At 44.7% G+C, this 21,421-nt stretch overlaps 1 protein-coding gene and 1 long non-coding RNA gene across 2 annotated transcripts in view; one reads left to right on the top strand and one right to left on the bottom strand.

Moving 5' to 3' along the window:
- LOC146203113 (uncharacterized) overlaps window positions 1-21,421 on the bottom strand; it is a 128,203-nt gene that overhangs the window by 15,346 nt on the left and 91,436 nt on the right.
- On the top strand, window positions 9,569-17,118 carry LOC146203114 (uncharacterized). The gene is made up of 3 exons (XR_014703813.1): window positions 9,569-9,841; window positions 11,715-11,864; window positions 16,705-17,118. It is a non-coding gene; the product is annotated as an uncharacterized LOC146203114 (long non-coding RNA).

Raw genomic sequence — 21,421 nt, forward strand, 5'->3', positions numbered from 1 at the left:
GCAGACATTCTCAAAGTCTGCCAAATAATCTGCCATATCCTCGGCGATGAGGAACGGTGGTATACCATCTCGCGGTATTGAACCGTTACACCGCATGGCATTGTTAATGGCATTGCAAAGCTTTTCCGCGCTCATTCCATGTGCTGACGCCTCCAGCTGTATTAGTTTCATTACGCGGGCAGACTGCTTTTCTCTCTCCTCGCGACGTTCCCTACGTTCACGTTCCTCTTCCTCGTGACGTTCGTCAATGATCTCAAGGCATTCCAAAAGCTCGTCATCTTCAGCTTCCAACGCAAAAATAGCCTTTAACACTTCTGGTTTTTTGAGTTTGCCTGACAAATTCAGACCCAACTCCTCCGCAAGCTCCAGCAATTTCGGTTTGCGCAACGACTTCAAATCCAAATTCATGGCTGTTCCGAGTGCTGCCTTCTCTACTGCCCACTATTGCCTTGCTGCAATTAACCCAGCAACAACGACAACACAATTACCAGCTCTGTTCTCTACTTAACAAAAGCCTGGCAAAACTCAGTAGAAGAAAGTCCCGCACTCACCAAACCTCGCAGCCAAGAATCCAACGCAGTCGTTCCGCTGCAGGCAACCAGTCATCACACAGGGCTCGTTGCACTGCTCCCGCCTTTCCGCTGAGCTGCTTTGATTCACGAGTCACGCCTCGGACATCTCCGCTCTTCCCACCAGATGTTGCACCTCGGTCAGGCCTGGCTCGTTTCACCGACCACGGTCACTGCTTGGTCGTCCTCGTCTCTCCGCTTTCCGCTGTTCACCAGTTGTTGGACGACGGTATCGCCTGGCTCGTCCCTCCAACCACGGTTACGGCTTGGTCGTCGTCATCCCACCGCTGTTCACCAATTGTTACCTTTGGGGTTTGCGAGCGCCGGGGTAGCGTACCGCTGCGGCGCGCGGCCCCTCGGTAGCGTTGGCCTGGCGGCTCCGTGGACGGCGAACGGCATCAAAGGTGCCAGCAAAGACGAGGCGTCTTTTAACGAAACAACCTTTACTGCAACATCATGAAGAAACGGGCAGTGAAGCTGACCCGGAGAGATTACAGACACTCTCACACAGCTGGTGTCTAGCGTCGTACCAACGGCGCGTCAAAGTAGTCTCTCTCTCAGCGGAGTCGGCCGCTGCTTTTTATAGTTTTTCCAGTTCACAGGGAAAGGGTAAACCCTCACAGGAAAGGGAGAGCCAAACATGTTGGTTCACGACGAATGACTCAATCGCAGGTGTTCCGACCTCATCTCCTCCACCTCCTGCAGACAGGAGAGGGCGACGCACTTTCCCTCGATCTCCAGGCTTGGCCAGCTTGTGCACACACACGCACGCACACACATTTGGCGCGTGGCAGGAACACGCTGAGACTTGTCGGCGGGAGGAAGCGTTGCGCGGCCGATGAACGGCGTCGAAATGGCCGATCCGCTCGCGGTTCTGCCTGTTGCTATGCGGTGGCCGCGTCAGCTGTCCCACTTCTCGGTGGAGAAACGTAACACCATGCTATGCGATGGGAACTCAGCAGAGACGGAGGCGGCGTGGATGGTGCGATTCTGTGCCGAAGCTCGCTGCTGAAGCACTTTCTCTATAGTGGATGTTTCCGCAAAGAATTCTGCAACAGCTTTCGGCGGGCTGCGCACCAGGCCAGCGAAAAGCTGCTCTTTGACGCCACGCATGAGGTAGCGCAGCTTTTTGTCCTCGGACATCGTAGGATCCGCACGCTTAAACAGGCGCGTCATGTCTTCGATATACGCCGCGACGGTTTCGTTAGGCATTTGGATCCGAGTGTGTAGAGCGCGTTCAGCCCTTTCGCGGCGATCTGAGCTTCCGTAAGTTGCCGCAAGATGACGTTTGAACTCACTCCAAGAAGACAGCTGCTCTTCATGGTTCTCGAACCACGTCCGAGCGCCATCCTCGAGGCTGAAGTATACATTTAGTAGCCGTGCGGCGTCATCCCAGAGGTTGAATGTAGCTACCCTTTCGTAGTGCTGCAACCAGTCGACGTCTTCTAGGTGTCCCCGTGGTGGTAGGCCTCGTTGCCTGCGGCTAGTGCGGTGAACGGGCGTTTCCTCGAATATATGACCAGCACTCCTGCTTAGCGTAGGGGTACGGGACACCAGACCTGACCTCCATCAGATTTGTCACGGTGTTGGCGACTGGGGCTAGGTTAAGAGAGCCGGTACAGGTGGAATTACACGGTCCAAGGTTTAGGTACGTTCTGCGAGTCCGAAGCCGATTCACTTCAACGCCGTATTTCACTCCGAGCGCCCCCTGGCAATATATATATATATATATATATATATATATCCCGCGGTTACATGCTGGAGCAATATATTACTGTCACCGAGGGTGTCCCATAAGCATCTCTGATTTGAAAAAAAAAGTTCCCGTGAGTTCAGCTCCTTTTTCTTTGTCAGTGCCACAGCCCCTGGATTTATATAGGAACACAGATAGATAGATGGATTTATTGAAAGGAAAAGGCAGAGAGGTTGGCCGGAATAATTCAAATCTGGCCTGCTACTCTACACTGGGGAAGGGGAAGGAGAGAAGAAAGAAGATCATGATGGGTGACGATGTGGGAGAAGGTAAATGAAATACATATACAGACACAGTAGCTTGCTTTACAAGCGCGAATCAAGTCCACTGGCGCACAAAAAAAAAAAAAACGGAAAAGAGCCCGCACTGCCTGGACACCCTTCCCCTTGTCCTGCCAAGTGCCTAGCAGCAGTTCCTCCGACAGAGGCGTCTTGTCCAAACGCTTCAAGGAAGCGGCTAGCACACTTCTTTCGCACGCATACGCTGGGCACACCAGTAATATATGGTCCACAGTCTCTGGGATGCCACAAGTTGAACATTCCGGCGAGTCCATCTGTCCAATTCAATGTAAGTACTTGCGCGTGAAAGCCACGTTTAAACGAAGTCTATGTAGCAAGCATGCCTGGTGACGCGGAATATCACGTGGAACATAAAATTTCAATGTTCGATCGAGCCTTCTTAGACGAATGTGTCGGGCGTCTGGCTGGGCCCAGTAAGCTGCTGTAGCATTATTCATACAACTCGTAAGAAGGCACGTCGTATCCGCTTTTGAAAAAGGCACAGCTGTTTGGAGGCCGTTGATGAGTGCGCTTTTCGTTTCAACACCGGCCTGTTCATTCCCACGGAGCCCGCAGTGAGCAGGGATCCATTGAAACATTATATTGTGGCCTGCAGCTGGAAAGATGTGAGGCGCTCCATAATGTTTAGTGCCAGGGACTGATAGGCAGTGTGGCGTAAGTTTGTCAAAATTTGTAATGCAGTCTTTGAGTCCGTTAATACACACCATTTTTGAGGTGGTTCCCCACATATGTAGCGAATAGGTTCCCGAATTGCTACAAGTTCAGCAGCGGTTGATGTAGAGGTATGTCCCAAAAGGAAATGCAGAGTCGTTTTCTGAGCTGGTATGACCACAGCTGCAGCGGATGCCTGTGCTGACACAGATCGATCGGTGTATACGTGAATATAATTAGGATATTCTGACCAGATGTGCGCCAGAGTAAGTTGTTTGAGTCCACTAATTGGCACCATTGATTTCTTCAGTATTCCGGGAACACGAAGGTGCACCAAAGGTTTCTCCATCGTCCATGGTGGTTGGGCGGGACGATATGGGAAGGCATATCCTGTCGGTACTTGCGACTGATGGCAGTGGAGTACACTTGTAAAACTGCAGTCCGGCCGCTCATCCAGAATCTTGCCGAGTGGGTGAAAACGGTGTCTTGTAAGTGCTCGTAAATATACACGAAGTGGTTCGTGTGACAAGTATATGGATATTGGGCGAGCATGTGCCTCTTCAATCGTGCCTTTGTTAGAGGTGGATCTGGGCAGTCCAAGGCATATTTTCAGTGCCTGCGATTGCACGCTCTCTAAAATCCGCAAGCAGGAAATGCTTATACTAGAGAGTACTGGGAGGCTACCGGATGTAGCTAACAGAGTCTCGTAAAGCCGTATTAAGGAGCGCTCAGTTGGACCCCATTTGATGCCAGCTATGAAACGAAGTACATGGCAAAAATTAGCCTTTTTGTTCACCATAGTAATATGTTTCGACCAAGATAGTCGGTGGTCAATAATTACTCCCAGGAATCTGTGCCTGGAGACGTATGGTATTACGACTCCATGAAGGGTAACCGGGTAGCGGCTGACACATTTTCCCGTAAATGCGATCACTGCACACTTTTCTGCCGCTAAAAATAAATCTTGACGCCGTAAGTACATCGATGTCGATGACACAGCTCGTTGCAATCTCGCACGTAGTTGTGGGCGCGTCGAACCACAGGCCCAGATGCAGATGTCGTCAGCATATGCACTTATGTGGATGTTAGTTGGCAGTTCACTCACCAGGCCAATTAGCGCAACGTTAAATAAAGTTGGGCTGAGGACTTCTCCCTGTGGAACTCCACGACCGACCTGAAAGCGAGTAGTATCTCCTTCAGGCGTAGTCATGTAAACAGAGCGGCCACTGAGATAGCTTACAATCTACAAGTACAGCCGGCCACCAACTCCCACGTCGTCAAGTCCATCAAGAATAGCATCACGGAGGACGTTGTCGTAAGCTCCCTTTATATCTAAAAAGGCAGCACCTACTAGTCGACGGTGACGCTTTTCGGGTTCTACTGTCGCCACAAGGTCGATGACGCTTTCAAGGAAAGAGCGTCCGCGGCGAGATCCAGTCATCATATTCGGATAAAGATCACTACTCTCTAGATACCACTCAAGTCTTGCCAGCACCATTCGCTCCATAACTTTTCCAACACAGCTTGCCAGGGCAACTGGCCGGTATGAGGTAAGTTCGAGAGGAGGTTTTCCAGGCTTCAAAAGCGCAACCAGGCGGCTAATCTTCCAGTGTTCAGAAACAGTACTAGAAGCCCATATATCATTGAAAGAATTACGTAGTGCAGTTCTACCATCCTTGCCTAGGTTTGATAAGGTTGAATAAGTAATCCCGTCAGGACCAGGTGCAGATGAATGCCGACAAGAGGCAAGAGCGGCGTCTAATTCAGCTATTGTAAACGGCAAGTCGTATTGATCATTCTGCGAAGGTGGCGCAAAATCCTCTGAAATTCGTAACTGTGCCTGGTTTGTGCCCACAATCATTTTATAAACATCTTCAGCTATGTCAACTTCACTGCGGCATTGATAAAGGGCCAGGGCACGAAAAGGGTGCATTTCTCGCGGAGGCGTGCGCAAGCTTCTCGCAATATGCCAGATACGCGACAGCGGGTATCCAGTGAGGAGCAGAACTGTCTCCAACGTTGTCGTCCTAACCTCTCCAGGTGGCACAAAACTTGTCGTTTAGCTCGGCGAGAAAGTGCGAGATCTTGCGTGGATTTCATTCTTCTGTACTTCCTTCCAGCCCGCCGACGGATCGCGCGAATCCGCTCGAATTCCACGTCGATGCTGGACACTGACACCGGCACACAAACATAGCGAGTGTTCTCACTGAGAGAGGAAGTAATGAGGCTCTCTATTTGAGATGGTGACAGGAGGTCCACGCTGGAAGTCTTCATCATCGTCGTCGTCATCATCATCATCATCATCATCATCAACCTGATTATACCCACTGCAGGGCGAAGGCCTCTCCCATATTTCTCCACTTAACCCGGTTCTGTGCTAACTGCATCCACTTGACCCCTGCGAACTTCTTAATCTCATCCGCCCACCTAACTTTCTGCCGCCCCCTGCTACGCTTTCCTTCCCTTGGAATCCAGTTTGTTACCCTCAGCGACCATCGGTTATCCTCTCTTCGCAGTACATGTCCTGCCCATGTCCATTTCTTCTTCTTAATTTCCACTAGAATGTCGGTAACTTGAGTTATTTCTCTAACCCGCTCTGCACGCTTTCTATCTCTTAATGTTACCCCTACCATTTTTCGTTCCATAGCCCTCTGTGTTGTCCTCAACTTAAGTAGAACTCTCTTGGTTAGCTTCTACGTTTCAGCCCCATAGGTGAGTACAGGTAAGATGCAACTGTTGTATACTTTCCTCTTGAGCGATACCGGTAAACTGCTAGTCATAATCTGCGAGTGCTTGCCAAATGCGCTCCATCCCAATCTTATTCTTCTTATTTCCTTTTCATGGTCCGGATCTGCGGTTACTACCTGTCTTAAGTATACATAATCGACTACTACTTCCAGCACTTCGCTACCTAATAGCACAAAGCATTGGGCCAATGTTGTAAGTACGACGGCAAGCAGTGGCCCTACATTGGGCCGGCCTAACCAGCATGCTCCCAACATAGGACATGCCAGTCAACACAATGTCCAACAATGGCCCAGTCTAGCCAGTGCTCTCCCAGTGTTGGCGCTGCCAGTAGCCAACACTGGCTAGCTTGGGCCAAGATGTACAGTGAGTTCCCGATATTGGCACTGCCGTACATACAGAATGTCTATGTTGGACCGAGATTGCCGTCGTTCCTCCAATAATGGTCGCACCGGGTTTTAGAACTGGCTATAATGGGCCAAGCTGTCCTGCCTTCCTCCGTCATTGGGTTTTCCGTTTTCTAAAACTGGCTACAATGGACCAAGTTGTCCTGTGTTCTTCCGGCATTGGATGTCCGGTTTTTAAACATGGCTACAATGGACAATGTTATCCTCTGTTCTTCCAGTATTGGGTGTTCAGTTTTTTAAAGATGGCTACAATGGACCAAGTTGTCCTGTGTTCCGCCGTCGTTGGCCGTTCCTTTTTTAAAACTGGCTACAATGGACCATGTTGTCCAGTGTTCTTCCGGCGTTGCCCGTCCAGTTTTTAAAACTGGCTACAATGGACCAAGGTGTCCTGTGTTCTTCCGACGTTGACCGTTCCGTTGTTTTAAACTGGCTGTAATGGACCATTGCAATTTGTCTTGTGTTTTTCCAGTATTAGCTATCCCTGAATGAAAACTGCCCACGATGGACCACTTTGTCCCCTGATCTCGCAATTGTCATTGCCATCCTAAAAACGCAGCTTTAATGGGCTGCCGAAGTGAATATTTTCCGTTGACCATTAGATCAAAACAAATTCTCCATTTTTATGGTTGAATACACGTGCGCTGGACGCCAAACCGCGGCATTTAATTCCGACAACATTTCAGCCGATCGTTCGGACCTCACCAAGTACCACGTACGGGACGACAATTACTATAACGCATTCAAGCACGTACGGCTGCAACTGTCTGGATTCGTCTTTTCGGTGCGCTCATATGCGGTGCACCTTTGGGGGTCAGCTATATGTGTTTATGGTTTTAGCCTATTGGCATGCATGCAGATTTCGTCGCAGGCGCATACGTTTGTCGCACAATTATATCTAATGATAGCACGACCGTGCGACCACATATGTATACCCCAGACCGGCTAGCACTCACGACCCAATATGCCTGTATTGGACGCCGATTACATACCTGCATCTATACATAACCTATAGTACAAATACAATTGTCAGTGAGAACGCGCATAAAAACGAAATCGTGTCGAGCATGTTCATGTGACATTAAATTAGTGATTAGAAGGTAGCTTTTTCATTGCCGAGAAGGAAAACGTTGCCTCAAGTTGAAGGAACAAATGACCATTTTCTCAGCGATGTTTTTGTTCTAGTGCTTTTGTATTATCCATAAGGAATTCTACGCGCAGCATCGTCTGTTTACCTGGAGAAAGGACCGAATACGATGTGTGTACTTTCTAGACGCAATCACTGGAAAATGAAAAGCCGGAAGACTCGCGAGGATTACCATTTTAGTTTTGGGCATTCACACGGTGGTAAAAAAAAAAAAATGACAGTTTTTCGTGCAGACTGCGAGCATGAAGGCCCCGGTACATTTATATGGCGCACAACATATATATCGCCAATAAACAAAAAAAAAAATAGTTTTTTCCGCCTATTAGTTTAGAGTTTGACCATTCCAACCGCGCTAGGCGGTGGCAAAGGAATAAAAAAAAAAAACTGTACAGGAATGAAAATAATGTGCGCTGTCGAGTCATTCGAAAAAACGAATGCAGCCTACAAACACTGTTTTAATGAGGCAGTTTTCCATGCCCTTTCCAATTCTTTCATTCTACTAAAATGATTTGGAATACGTTGCTTGCTCATTGAACGTTATCGTCTTTTTGTGCAATCCGCGTTAAGGTGAAGGTGATTGCGAAAAACGTCTGTGTATTGCCTGATGCCACAGCGCATCAGGACCTCGACGCGCACAAAATTGATTCTGAATCATTCATTGCTGTGTCTGTCACCGTCGATTTGCGAAGTCGAAACAAAACATGAGCGAAGAAATATTGTTACAGCTGGAGAATGATGAGGACGAAGTGGCGCTCTCGTTTGTGGAAGATTAAGAAAAAGAAGTGCGTCGAATGGGCGGCCCTCGTAGCCTGGCTCCTTGGCTGTTCCTCAATGTATATATCTTTAATCCTCTTTTGTAAATATATTTCTCCCTGTTACAAAATTATATGCCAAAATTTAAAAACCTTGAACAATTCACAAATTCCGTAGAATGTTCAGAACAGCGCGGTGCGCTATAATTGGACAAAGGCTTTATCGATGAGGCCATAATTACTTGCGCAACAAAATTATGCAAGGTGTTTTAATGGTTTTGAAAGCTGAGGTAGTGTAGAATAGGTGGAAAAAGTTTAAACAATGTGAAAACTGTTTTTGTTTTCCTAAAAATTTTCAATGTTCGCTGTTTTCTGTAAATTAGCTTGATCGTATCTCTGTATCCAAATGTCATAAAAATATGAGCTTTAGCTGTTTGCGGATAATTATGCTGAGAACATATTGTGGAATTATTGCTGCTCTACCATGAACCTTTTCTGAAATAAAGGCCTGCAAATTAGGAAAAGTTTCGTTTCCTGGGCCGATGTTGAGAATTTTTATAAAAACATCTACTCATACGCGAAAAGCGAACATTAACTGAATACAAATAAAAGCATGTATATATTTAGTCGGATAATTTTAGCTAGCTAACTTGAGCATAATTTGTATAATCTATAACCAAACTTGGCCAGAATAGAAAAGAAGCTCGGAACTCCGCCTCTTTGACATTATTAATCAGTCATCACGCAACAGTATATAATTATTTTGAAGTAAATATAAAAGGTCGAACGAACATCCTTTGTTCGATCATAGGTGGCGAGAGAGGGGACGCGCGCATTTGTCGATGCACCAGCTGTATGGATTTACGCAAGAATGTGGATGGTAGATGGGGAGGCTTTCTATTTTTTTAGAAAATGTTTGTCCGTGGTTGGCTTGAAGAAACAATGCGTTTGCGAACACACAAAACAAAACTATTTATTAGAACTCGACTCGAGCGGTGCGCGCTGGCGGCCGCTCATCGGTACGGTCCGAAGTCACGGCTGGCCGGTGCAAGCAGAAGAGGGCTGGGTAAAGGAGGAATGGAATGTTGAGAGGGTCGTTGGACCTTCGTTCCCACGCGCAGCCCTTGCGAACACAACACCGCGGCGGGAATCACGCGCTGGTTGAGCGGGTCGTTGTTCCCCCTCGCCTACGCGTCTACGTGCAAGACACAACAGACAGCATCCCCAGCTGCGCTGCTGTGCGGCCTCCTCCCGAAGCGTTCATTTCAGAGCTTGTTGGAGACGCTACAAGACTTGTGACAGCTTCTTGAACCTTTCTTTAATTTCTTCCCTCATTAATTTTCTTTTTCATTGTGCTGTGCATAATTTTCTCTTGCGCCTATACATGTCCATGTGCTCCGGTTGGTGCTTGCTACATATCAGTGAATAGCTGAGCTGTGAAATGTCGCCGGAGTACGGATTACAGCAACGGCGGGATACCATCGGCATTATCGGACTCAGTGAACGCCGTCATCTTAGACCGTGAGTATATATCTTTGCAGCATGTCATTGCTTCATAATTGGTTCTATATAATCTCCTACCAGTCCCAAATGTTCTCTTTCCTTATTCTCCTCGAAACAACTGCGCGAAGCATGACTTCAAGAACTAAGCGAATTTTCGTCCGGGTTACATGCAAGCAAGTGCGTGGACTTATTTGCTGGCTGCGATATGAATAGCATTTGCGCCGAAAATAGAGGAGCCGTGCGTAACAGGTGTGTATGCCACCAACACGTGACAGAACACTGCAGGCAGCCATTTGCGCAGTTTTTTGACTGTGCAGCGCGCCGCAATAAATTAGTAACCAGATACTATGCGCCCGGCTTTGTACATATATTTTGGACAGCCTCTCTTCTGCGCGCAGGAAGCCATGTTCACACAGTTTTTGGTTTTTGTTAAGAGTTAAGCGCAGTTTTTTGTTTTCAGATGTACAGACGAAGTTTTGAAAACTGTTCGTGCCGTCTGTGCAAGCGAATTTTACAGTGGGGCAGACATGTGCGTCATGCCGCTTGATGATTAGGCTATAATTAAGTCATAATGAACCTCCACTTTTATAATGGTTAATATCATATTCAAGAATTGAAAGCCGTGAACAGCGCAAGTGAGCCCCTTTTCAAAGTTTTCTTAATCGACGCCCCCCTTCTGAGCCCGCGCCTTCAGGTGAGGGCGTTATCAGAAAGCGGCGACAATAGGAGAGCGATTTCGCAGACGCGCTTCGAAGGCGGGGGAAAATAACAATACAAGCAAAAAGGCACATCAGCCGTGTGTGCACTGCGTCCCTGTCACTGCAATGTAAACAACGTGCACGCGGGACACATTGTACAAAACATTGACGGCCGGTATGAGGCAACCATATCGTCCGAAATATATTGCTCGCGAAGCGCTCGATCACGGCGCGCACTTTCAGGCGAAATGGGACAGGCCGTCAGGTCCGCCTGTTCGGCAATTACAGCTCTTTGTACCTCACGTACCGTACCGTATGCATGAAGTGCACGCCATAGCCATCGTGCAAGAATGTTGAAACCGAAGCAGCGATCCACGTATTCTAATTCTATAGGAAATCATTTGGGAGTAGAAAAGAGCAACTTAATATGATGTGCATGGTTCTTTAATGAACGATATGTATAAATGGACGGTTGAATAGTTACAGTAATGGAGTGTTCCGCTAGAATTGTTTACGGCCGTGACCGCAATAAACGTTACTCATATTTCTCTTAGCTTTAAGCTCTGGCATTGATAAGCCTATCTAAAGAACCGACTGGCAGTGACAGGTTGTTTACAGCTGTTGATCAAAAGGTAGGCCATCATGCTATTATTGCAGGCATATTTGCTTCTTTTTGTACCTCTGTTTAATAAAACTTGATTTTGTTCCCCATTCCTAGGGACGCTGCACCTCTTACAACACTCACTGTTCAGTCGCTTTTATTCAAGTATACAAAAAGGAGGAAATGCGCATGCACTCATAGGATAGCCTGTCTTTCCGTTAACAGCTGCAAATAACACGCCACTGCTCCTCGGTACCTTGGATGAAGTTTTCAATGGGGTTACCTGAGATGCCTAGCAATTGCTGTAATATTTATACCAATCACTGCAGTGAAACAGAAAGGTAACACTGCATCACTTTAACTGCTGCATGCACCTATAAACGTGCCTTAATTTATTGCCTATTCTTATAGACGCAGGACCTCTTGCTATAGGCTTTGTTCAGTAAGCAACCGTCTTTCATTGCTTCAATTTCTATCTCTCCACCACTTTCTTGTTGCTCTGGGTGTGATCATTTGATTTCATTGTTCAAATCATATTGTTTTATCATGTGTGAATGATTTAGCCTGCACATACATGCTTTCATTTTTTTAGATGCGCATCGGGAGCGTTTTCTACGTAGAAATGGATCGATTGAGTTGTATCACTGGTGCGAAAACCGACAACCCCCAGAAGATATGTGTCCTGTGGTTGGAAGGGCAATAAAGAAGAAGAAAATCAGCGGAAAAGCCTGCCTAAAAAAAGGTAGCACTGCATCACTGTAACTGCTGCATGCACCTTTAAATATGCCTTATTTTTATTGCCTGTTCTTATAGACGGTGGACCTCTTGCTATTGGCTTTTTGCAGAAAGCAACCGCCTTTCATTGCTTCAATTCCTATCTCTCCACCACTTTTTTGTTACTTCGAGTGTGATCCTTTGATTTTATTGTTCAAATCATATTATTAAATCGCCGGTGAATGATTTCGCCTACACATACATGCTTTCATTTTTTTTTAGGTGCGCATCGAGAGTGTTTTCTACGTATAAATGGATCGATTAAGTTGTATCACTGGTGCGAAAACCAGCAGTTCGGTACCCCCAGAAGATTTGTGTCCTGTGGGTGGCAGGGGTATAAAGAAGAGGATAATCAGTGGAAAAGCCTGCCTAAAAACTTACAAAGATGGCGCCAAAGCGAAATGCTGATCAGGGTTAGAGTCTGATTACTTCTGTTATCCCATTTCACTTGCTAGGTGATGTGACATATATGAAGCACCTTAGTATAATTTGTGGTATACTCACTGAAAATTGTGTAGACATTAACTTTTTTCTCGTTCAATTATTTTGAGTGACGCACGAATTGGAATAAAACGAAGTCATCCACACATCTAATGCCCATATTAGATGCGTGGATGAGCTCATTAATTGTGTTCCTATGTGAGCATGCAATAGTTTGTCGAATATATTAATATGTTAAAAGTTGATTTTTTTACTGTTAGCCGGAGTAATACATATGCTCCATATCATAGCATTATTCGCCTGTAGTTTGTATCTGCTCTTTCCTAAATTGTATTCTACAAAGTATACGTGTCATCTCGTACGTCTATTTAACTAGCGAACAATTTGCAATCGAATCCCTTTTGTGATGTTTCAGCTACAAATACTGTATGACAGTTGTGACAATATAGGTAGCTTTAGGTATAAGCGCGAAAATCTTTAATATATGCGATGATATTTTTATTCACCGCATTGGCTAAACCAGCCTGTTGAAGAGACGAAATGAAAACAAATATGGATGTCTTCGGACAGGAACAGTAATCGTGGTGCAATGACCATTTTTTTAATTAAATTTTCATATGTCGTGGGCTAATGTCTCGACACAAAGGAATGACCCTTAGGTTTGCCAGATGCGACGTAGTATTCTCGAAAAAAAAAAAAAAACGCCTATCACTAAAGCTGGAAAACGCCGTTTTTGTCGTTTCAAAAAGTTGCACGTTTGGAGGCCGGCTGGTTGCGTAAAATTTTGTCATCCACTGTTTTTTACTCACCGCATTTGGGTAACGTTTACTTGTATAAGAAGTATTAAAAGTGTGTTTCATTGATGCAGTTGATTTAGTAAAATATCGCAAACTTTGCTTCAAGAACAACGCGCTACAAAAATGTTAATGTTCAACCTTACATACTGGCGTGACGCGTTGCGTTGTTTGCACTAAAATATTCTGTGTTATTACGCAGGTCATTATGTTAATTTAAGGCAGAATTTGGAGCTCTAAGCTGCTATGTGTGTTCTCTGTAACGCCACCAAAAGTATTATGCTGGAAAGCGATTTGCTTATGATTGTAATTATAAAAATTACACATTGAAAAATCATCTTCAAAAATATAGTATTGTTAGTGGTGGTCAAAGCTGAGAAATGGAATAATATATTAATAACCTAGATTGAATACTATTGCACCTAGCAATAAAAAAGAATGCAGGACAGAGAAAAAGTTCAGCCTTCACTTGCGTTCTGCCATGAAATTGACAGAAATAGTGAATTAATACCATTTTAAGCTATATTAAGTATTTGTCCCAGAAGCAGAAAAACGATGTATAAGCGCTGACAATGTTTTAAATTTTACTTAAGGTAAAATGTAACTAAATTCAGCAAATACTAAATTGAAGTTTTGATGCCTATTCCATAAGGGGGAGCCATATAAGCACATCTATAGAACAAAAACAAGCATTTTTATATTTCTAATATTACATTTTGCAGAATTCAATATATTTACTGACTCAAATTAACAAAGTACTTTGCATTGTTTCCACAGATTTTGATAAAAATTGATGTTGCGGCCGTTTCTTCAATTCTAATCAGTTTTCCTTATTTTACCATTTTCTTACTTTTGTCCAATTTCAAAATAATATGCAGATACGCACAAATCTAGAGCTTCAAATTTTTTCAGAAATAAAGAATGAAACCTAGATAATGTAGAGAAATAGTTTCTCTGCCAAGATATTATTGGATCTTGCAAGAATGCAGGCTGAGTTTGGCCATTATCAGCACAAGCACTCGGTTTAATATTTAATGTTATATTTTTAAACAGTATAACGCAACACTTTTTAGTCCGTGATATTTTTGAGGTACTGAAGAGTTTTGAGAGGGATTTGAATGAAAATCGAAGATGGTCTTTTTTTAATTGCAGCAAATTTGCCCTTTACTGCTGTTTTCGAATTCTGAGCAATTTTGATGCGTTGTGGAGAACACACCTAGTGGTCTGGAGCTCCAGATACTGCCTGGAATTAAGAACATGCGTCAGGAAGTGAAAACATATTTAGTGCAACCAACCTAATGCATCATATGCCAGTACATAAGGTTAAAAATGAATATTTTTGCAGCGTATCGCTCCTGAAGAAAATTTTGCGATTTTTTAATAACACAACTGCAAAAACAAAATAGGTTTCTAATAGTGTTTGTAAATATAAAACCTGCATATATTTAGTGAGTAAAAAAGAGCAGATGACAAAATCATGGTATCCAAACTTTCAACATTTTGAAATGGCAAAAACAGCGTTTTCTACCTCTAGAGATACACCATACAATTGTGTTTTTTTTCGAGGAAACTACGCGTATCTTGAAAAACTAAGGTTAATTCTTTTGTGTCTAGATATTTGCGCACCACATATAAGAATTTCATTGGAAACGAAAGATGGCCATGGGACCTCGATTATGTTTCTTATCTAAGGCACCCATAATACGCTGTGAGAAAGCCAATATCAAGGGCTTTTTTTAATATTCCATATTTCGAACGGTTGTGCCATCTAAGAAAATTTGAAAGCTAGGCACACCTTAGGTGTCGCCAGCCCTCACTTTCTGTTACAGCTGCATTTGCTAAGCTGAATTAATGCGTTCAGTACTTTATTTTAGCCACGAATATAGCGCTATTACGTGTCAATTTTAAAGGAAGGCCGCAGTGACGCGATTCCTGTAGAATTTGTAAGTGAAATCTGTAAACCTTACAAATCTACCCATATATATGGTCTCTTGCAGGTTTTATTCAAGCTACATTACACCTGCTGCGCCCCATAGCTTGAGCCAAGGGTTATAAATAAACCATTAGAAACAGACGATGGAAACCGGTGGTGCATTGCTGGCAGCCACTTAGGACAGCGCAGAAAATTTTTTATTTTGTACGTGGGGAAGTGAGGTTATTCGCTTCAAGTACTAAATATTCACTTTAGACAATAAATAGGACTTACAGAGTCGGTGAGCACGTTCGGAAACCCCTGTTTCAATATCTGAGGTTAGAAACCTCATGTGTACCTTTTTTTCCAGCTGCAGATAAATTCCGGGTTATGTAGATACCGAAACCGTTACCAGCCCATTCGCGCACCTCAACTGTGCTGCTCACAACATGATTTTGAGCGGACAAAACAACCTGCCGCTATGATTGCTAGCCCCATCATGAGTAAGGGTGATATGCTGGCGATGGTTGCTTCGCGTCGGCCCTTTGGCGCACATGAAGGCTCGAGTTAGAATGAGCGCGCCGAACTATGCAATGCGGATAATGACTACAAAGCGGTAAGGATATAAATGAGTTTAACAGTATTTTTCAGCTGAAAAATACAAATACAGTCTTGTTGGACGATGTGCTGGCGCGGACGAAGAAACCATAGGCAACTTGTAGGTCTAACGCTACACAGGGCTGTCGAGCCAAGCCAAGTCCTCAATTGTATTGTCCGGGAATCAGATTTCTGTATTTTCGTGGTTTCCTATTGTATCTGGTGTTCAAAATGCAGACGTGAGGGTTCTTTATCACAAATAATCAAACGTGGATTGTGCCGGTACTCTTCAAAGTAGCAACACCATTTATTGTGTAAGTCATTAATCAGTAATTTAGGTAAATAATGTCAATAAGGATTCCAAACAAAACCTTTTCTGTGGCGCTCAAGGTAGCTTCCAGCAATATATATCTGGTTTCCTTTGCCTGCCTCCGAAATGTTTTTTTTTTTTATCCCTTGGATCAAATTTGCTTGGACAAGCAGTATATGTGTAAAAATGATTCACCTGTGAGCTACCCGTTTAAGTGAGCTCCCGTTTAAGTGAACTACCCACAAAACCAGTCAAAAGCGTATATCAGCTAACCAGCGGCCAGTGCAGCAGTCGTGGGCTTAGATCGCTTGTGTATATTATATCTAGCCATTTAAAAAAAATGCAAATGGTCGCCGAACATTCTCTTGGTAACGATATTTAGTATAAACTGTTTGCACATCGCAGAAAGCGTAGGAGCGGCAAAAAACTAGTGCGCCAGTCATATGCGGAGACAGCCGACAATCAAGCACTAATTCCTAGTGTGGGATGAAACACTGGCTGTCTCAGCCGTATTGCTGTGGAGGCGATCAAAATGCAACAGGACACATGCTATGCAATGTATGTGCGTCTTTCATCCTAATAAACCCAAGGCAGCTGAAACTAATCTGGAACTCATCAGTATAGTGTTTCTCATTGACCATAAATTTCGGTACATGAATCCTGGAATTTTCTACATCTTCCTAAAATAATACACGCGATTTTATATGTCTCGTAATAGTGTTGTAAATTTTGTTTCCTCATTGTTTTTGTGCAGGTGCCATTTGCGAAAAAGTTGGGGTGGACGATTTGGAGGCACACGCATTTATTCGCAGGTGGCTGCCTGGTTCCTGTGACAGGGGGGGTGGAAGAAAAAGGTGTTATGCTGAAACCTCCCCTGGCGAACCAGGCATGCCACCTGTGAATGCAATTGCAGGGTCAGCCCCCTCACTACGCCTATGAGTGTGCCCTCCAGCTCCCTGGCCCCTTCCACTTCCCGAGAGCCCGCCTTGCCCTGACCAACCCTGCCACTGCCCCGCTAACTGCTGCTGTGTGTGCCCTCAGCGCTGGCTAGTAACAACTGCCGTCTATAGTAACAATTGCAATAAATATTATCTTTTTGTGAACCATGCCCTTGTTTTGTGAATATCTACTGGTTGCTCATGAGCGACAATTTGAATTTATATGGCCACTCCTATTTGAAAGGCCATTACTGTCCAAGCAAGTTTGATGTGCTGTCACGAATATGGCTAGAATGAAAAAGGCTGCATTTTATGGCCTGCACAGGCAGTGCCACAAAATGTGTAATCTTGACATCATCAATGGCACATGAATGGAGTAGCCGGTGTACCCATAAACCATTGGATTAATATTGGTATCGACAATATGCGGCATGAATGGAGTAGCCAGTGCACCTGCAATGGCTAATCATTGGTATGACATTGGCATTGACAATGGGCCATCAATGGAATAGCTGGTATTAAACAAATATTGGTAATACAATGATGGTATAATGCTGGACAGTATTGGCAGGAATCATGGTGCATGAATGGAAAGTCTAATATTGTGCCTACATTGGTGGCTCCAGCTTGGTTGAACACTGGACCAATCTTGGAACGAAAGATGGGCCAAGAATGGAGAATGTAGTAAAATGCCCAAATGCCAATATCAGTCCAATATTGATGCCATTCTTTTCCAGTGATGAACCATTGTTGGACCAATGCTGGTGTGCTGCTTGGGCTGTTCCTTCCCGAGGCTGTTGAACATTACCTTAGTCTTCTGCATATTGATTTTCAAGCCTACCTTTCTACTTTTCCTTTCTAGGTCATCAATAATTATTTGCAGTTCATCCCCCGAGTTGCTTAGCAAGGCAATGTCATCAGCAAATCGCAGATTACAGAGGTATTCTCCATCTACCCTTGTCCCTAACTGCTCCCATTCCAAGTCTCTGAATACTTCCTCTAAGCAAGCTGTGAATAGTACTGGGTAATCATTTTGGTAATCATTATTAAACCGGTACAACGAACCTCCACACTCACCAACCTGGCATCAAGGGCTCTGCGACCGTCAGAGCGTTTTGTTCGACTCGCCTACCACGAAGGCAGTACAGCCAAAGAGTAAAAATAAAGAAAAAGACTGAAAACCAAGGACGACACTTCCGCTACTTCCAAACTTGGCTGTGCGCCATCCCTAGAGAAAAGCAGCCGTACGGAATTACTTCTCTCTGTCGGTGGCTACGACAGGTTGGAATAGTTCAGTTAAAAGCTTACGCTAAGCGGTTAGACACTGCAAAACACATCCGTCTACTTTAGGACTTTGACCGTCGGCTCTTGGAATGCATAATCCCGCTTCGGTGCCTTGCGCGGGGATGGATCTTCGCAAAACAAGCAAGTCGGGTGCAATAATTCATCCCCTTCAGTGAAGACATGCTCGTGTGGGGGGGGGGGGGGGGGAGGAAAACTTTGAGACGCTCAGACAGCAGGTGCGTGCACACACGCACGAACCCTCCTCGCCTCAACACACACAAGCAGAAAGTTCAACTCTCCCAGACGGTCTGTTATGTTTGTCCGGTTTTGATATCTCCACATAATGACTGCATTCAAGACGTGCATTGAATAATTCTTTTGACCAATTGCTGTAAGAAAGAGTCATTTGCAAGCGATGCAGCTAAATGCACGGCTTTTTAATGGCTGATGCATTTAAAAAGAGTGGATGGATATACATACTAAGTTATGGAGCCACACCGGTGCTTACGGCAAACGCAAAGGCGTCTATCAAAAAAAAAAAAAAAGAAAGAAAACCCGGCTTTCTGCGGTAATTTTACATGCCAGGCTTCATATGTTTGCACGTGTCTCTTCGTAAATAGATTAAAAAGCTTACAGAAGGCGCTGCTTATCTGCTGTCTAGGCGAAAGCATGGCTGTCTCATTGTGAGTTTATATATGGGATCGGAGGTTGGAATTTCTGTCATGAGCTAGCCTCCAACTTAATTGCCATACAAGGATGCTTAAGGTCAACTCCGGCGATTTTTCGATGCTCACAGATATCAACGAAATCTGTATCAGACGTTCTTCTCAGCGTCAACATTACGTGTTCCAAAAATCACAGTTGAGGACGCTTTAGTTTTCGTGCGAAGTAATTTTAAAGATAGCGCTCCGGGACCCGCGACTCGTGCTGCCAGAGAGAAATTTTTGCGGCCATCACTGAGCTTGTTGACGTCACAGTCATGCAGGGGTTTCCGAGCAGACAACGGCGATAAAGCAACGGCCCTACTGGGCGCGGCTTGTGCGGTGTGGCGTCGCCAGTACGATCCTATGAGGTGCTGCTGGCACGGGGCAAGGCGACGGCGGCGCTACTTACAGTCTGGTATGACGCAGGCACGGCCAACAGCTTGCTTGCAAAAAGCATAGATCTTGACATCACTGTCTTGCAGTTTCACCTCACACTTTAGCGCATTCCTTTGCAGCGATGTATGGTAGCTAGTGTTTGTTGTTGGCTGCACTAGTCATTCTACAAAAAACAACGCACTGATTTCCCGAAAAAAAAAAAAAAAAAAGCTTCGTGACAAATTGAATCGTGCGATCCGGCTCTACACTGTAATAAAAAATTTGTTGAAAAATACAGAAATTTTCTGGCAGCTGCCCTGTCAGAAACTTTCTGTTCTGCCAAGTTTTCGATTTTTAATTTTTCTCTCATTTTACAGTTTTTTTTTTGCTTTTTGCAACTGATAGAAATTTTTTTTTTAATTGACAAACTTTTTGTTATGCGGCGCTTTTTTTTGCGCAGTAAAAAGTGTGATCAAATATATCTTTCTTTACTCGTCTTTCATTTCATATTACCTGCCTGTAAGAACAAAATACCGTAAAGCGCCAACTTCTTCAATGAGTACCATTTCTAAGGCGAAAGCCTTGCCAACCCCATCTCAGGAATATCTCTCGGTGCTGGCAATACTCGATGGCACCCATAAAGTTACCCGCGCAACATTCGTTGCCTAGCTACCAAAAAGAGACAAGTGAAAAATTCGTAACACATACCACTGTAGCAGGGAGCCAACCAACAACGGACCTCAATGTGGCGCCACTAGTTAGTTACATTCTTTCGAATCGAAATTGTTACGCAGCCGTTCGTCGGAAGCGCCTTCGGGGCTGTCATAATATTTCGCTTTCTATTCAGCATTTACCTACTTTTCAAGTGAAAATCAGTTTGGGGTAGAATACGACAAAAATATATCGAATTGTTTTTCCAATGAAGGTTTCGGCTAGAAAACAAAAAATTAGTTTTTTTTTTTCGTGAACGTATTTCGTTCATTGAAATAGAACAGATATTCTCTGTACGGGGACAGAAATTTTCTTTAAAAATACCTGTAATTTCACACACATTTTTTACAGTGTACACCTGAGAATACTATATGCTCGGAAAATTGCTACCAATACAGGATGATTCTGATAGAAGAGTTTGGCCTCGCGAGTATTAGGCGATAACTGAAATCGGATGCTGTGTCGACGATCTTTCCGCACAAGATGAACCGCCTGCTGCAGTCAGCTGGTGCCGGCACGGATTGTTTGTGAGCCACCGTCAAAAAAAAAAAAAGAAAAAAGTGCATGCTAAAATTTGTTGATCTCTTAAATAATACGCGATTGGATAAATCATCTAAAAAAAGAAACCTTACTGAGGATCGCTGATCTACAACGAGAATCTGGGGATAACTGCGATACTAAGCGAATTTCTGCTCGCAGCTCCCAGCTGCCGATACGTCGCTCAGCTCATCCGATCCAAGGCGTCGCCGAGATTACATCTTTCTTTTACTCTGAGACAGGTTGACAGTAAGGCTGTTCCACGAACAGACCATTTACTATAGCGCTGCTCAATTCCGAAGCGCCGTCATGCTGCGGTTTCGGTGTGAAACAGTTTAAGCCTAGCGGCAACTAGGGCGCAGCTCACGGCCAAAGCGCCGTTCTCCGCCGCTCTCGCAGGCAGCACCGTTGCAGTAAGCTCGCTGCATTCAGTGCGGCAAGAGTTGCGAATTTGCCGTCTACTTTCTTTATGTCGCTGGTGACGGTCATATTTTGATGTACCGCTTAACATTTATTACGCCGAGCAAACGATCCTGAGAGGACGGAACGGGGCTACATGCTGCGCCCTCAGGCGCGTACTCTCGAAGGTTGTATCAGTAAGATGTGTTGTCGGCCTAGTTGGTGCAGAACTTCAGACATCTTATAGTAGCGCGAAAAAACACACACAAGACAGGGTACAGGACGAGCGTTGTATCCGTCGATCGGCAAATGCCTATATGACCTGTTGGTCTTGAAACTTGCTTTAGTGTGCGACGTGAACGTAGTTGAAACTGCATGGCCGGCCCGTGCTCTTTAAAATTTTGCATACGGGCTCGGCGCTCCTGCCGGTATACTCTTCTGTAAACAAACGCCGACACCGTCACTGAGCTTCGTAATGATAGTCGTGATCAGCAGGTCGTGATCAGCAATGCCTGCATCACTT

This window comes from Amblyomma maculatum, chromosome 1 (genome assembly GCF_055883805.1).
Source record: "Amblyomma maculatum isolate TAMU_Amacu chromosome 1, ASM5588380v1, whole genome shotgun sequence".
NCBI lineage: Eukaryota > Metazoa > Arthropoda > Arachnida > Ixodida > Ixodidae > Amblyomma > Amblyomma maculatum.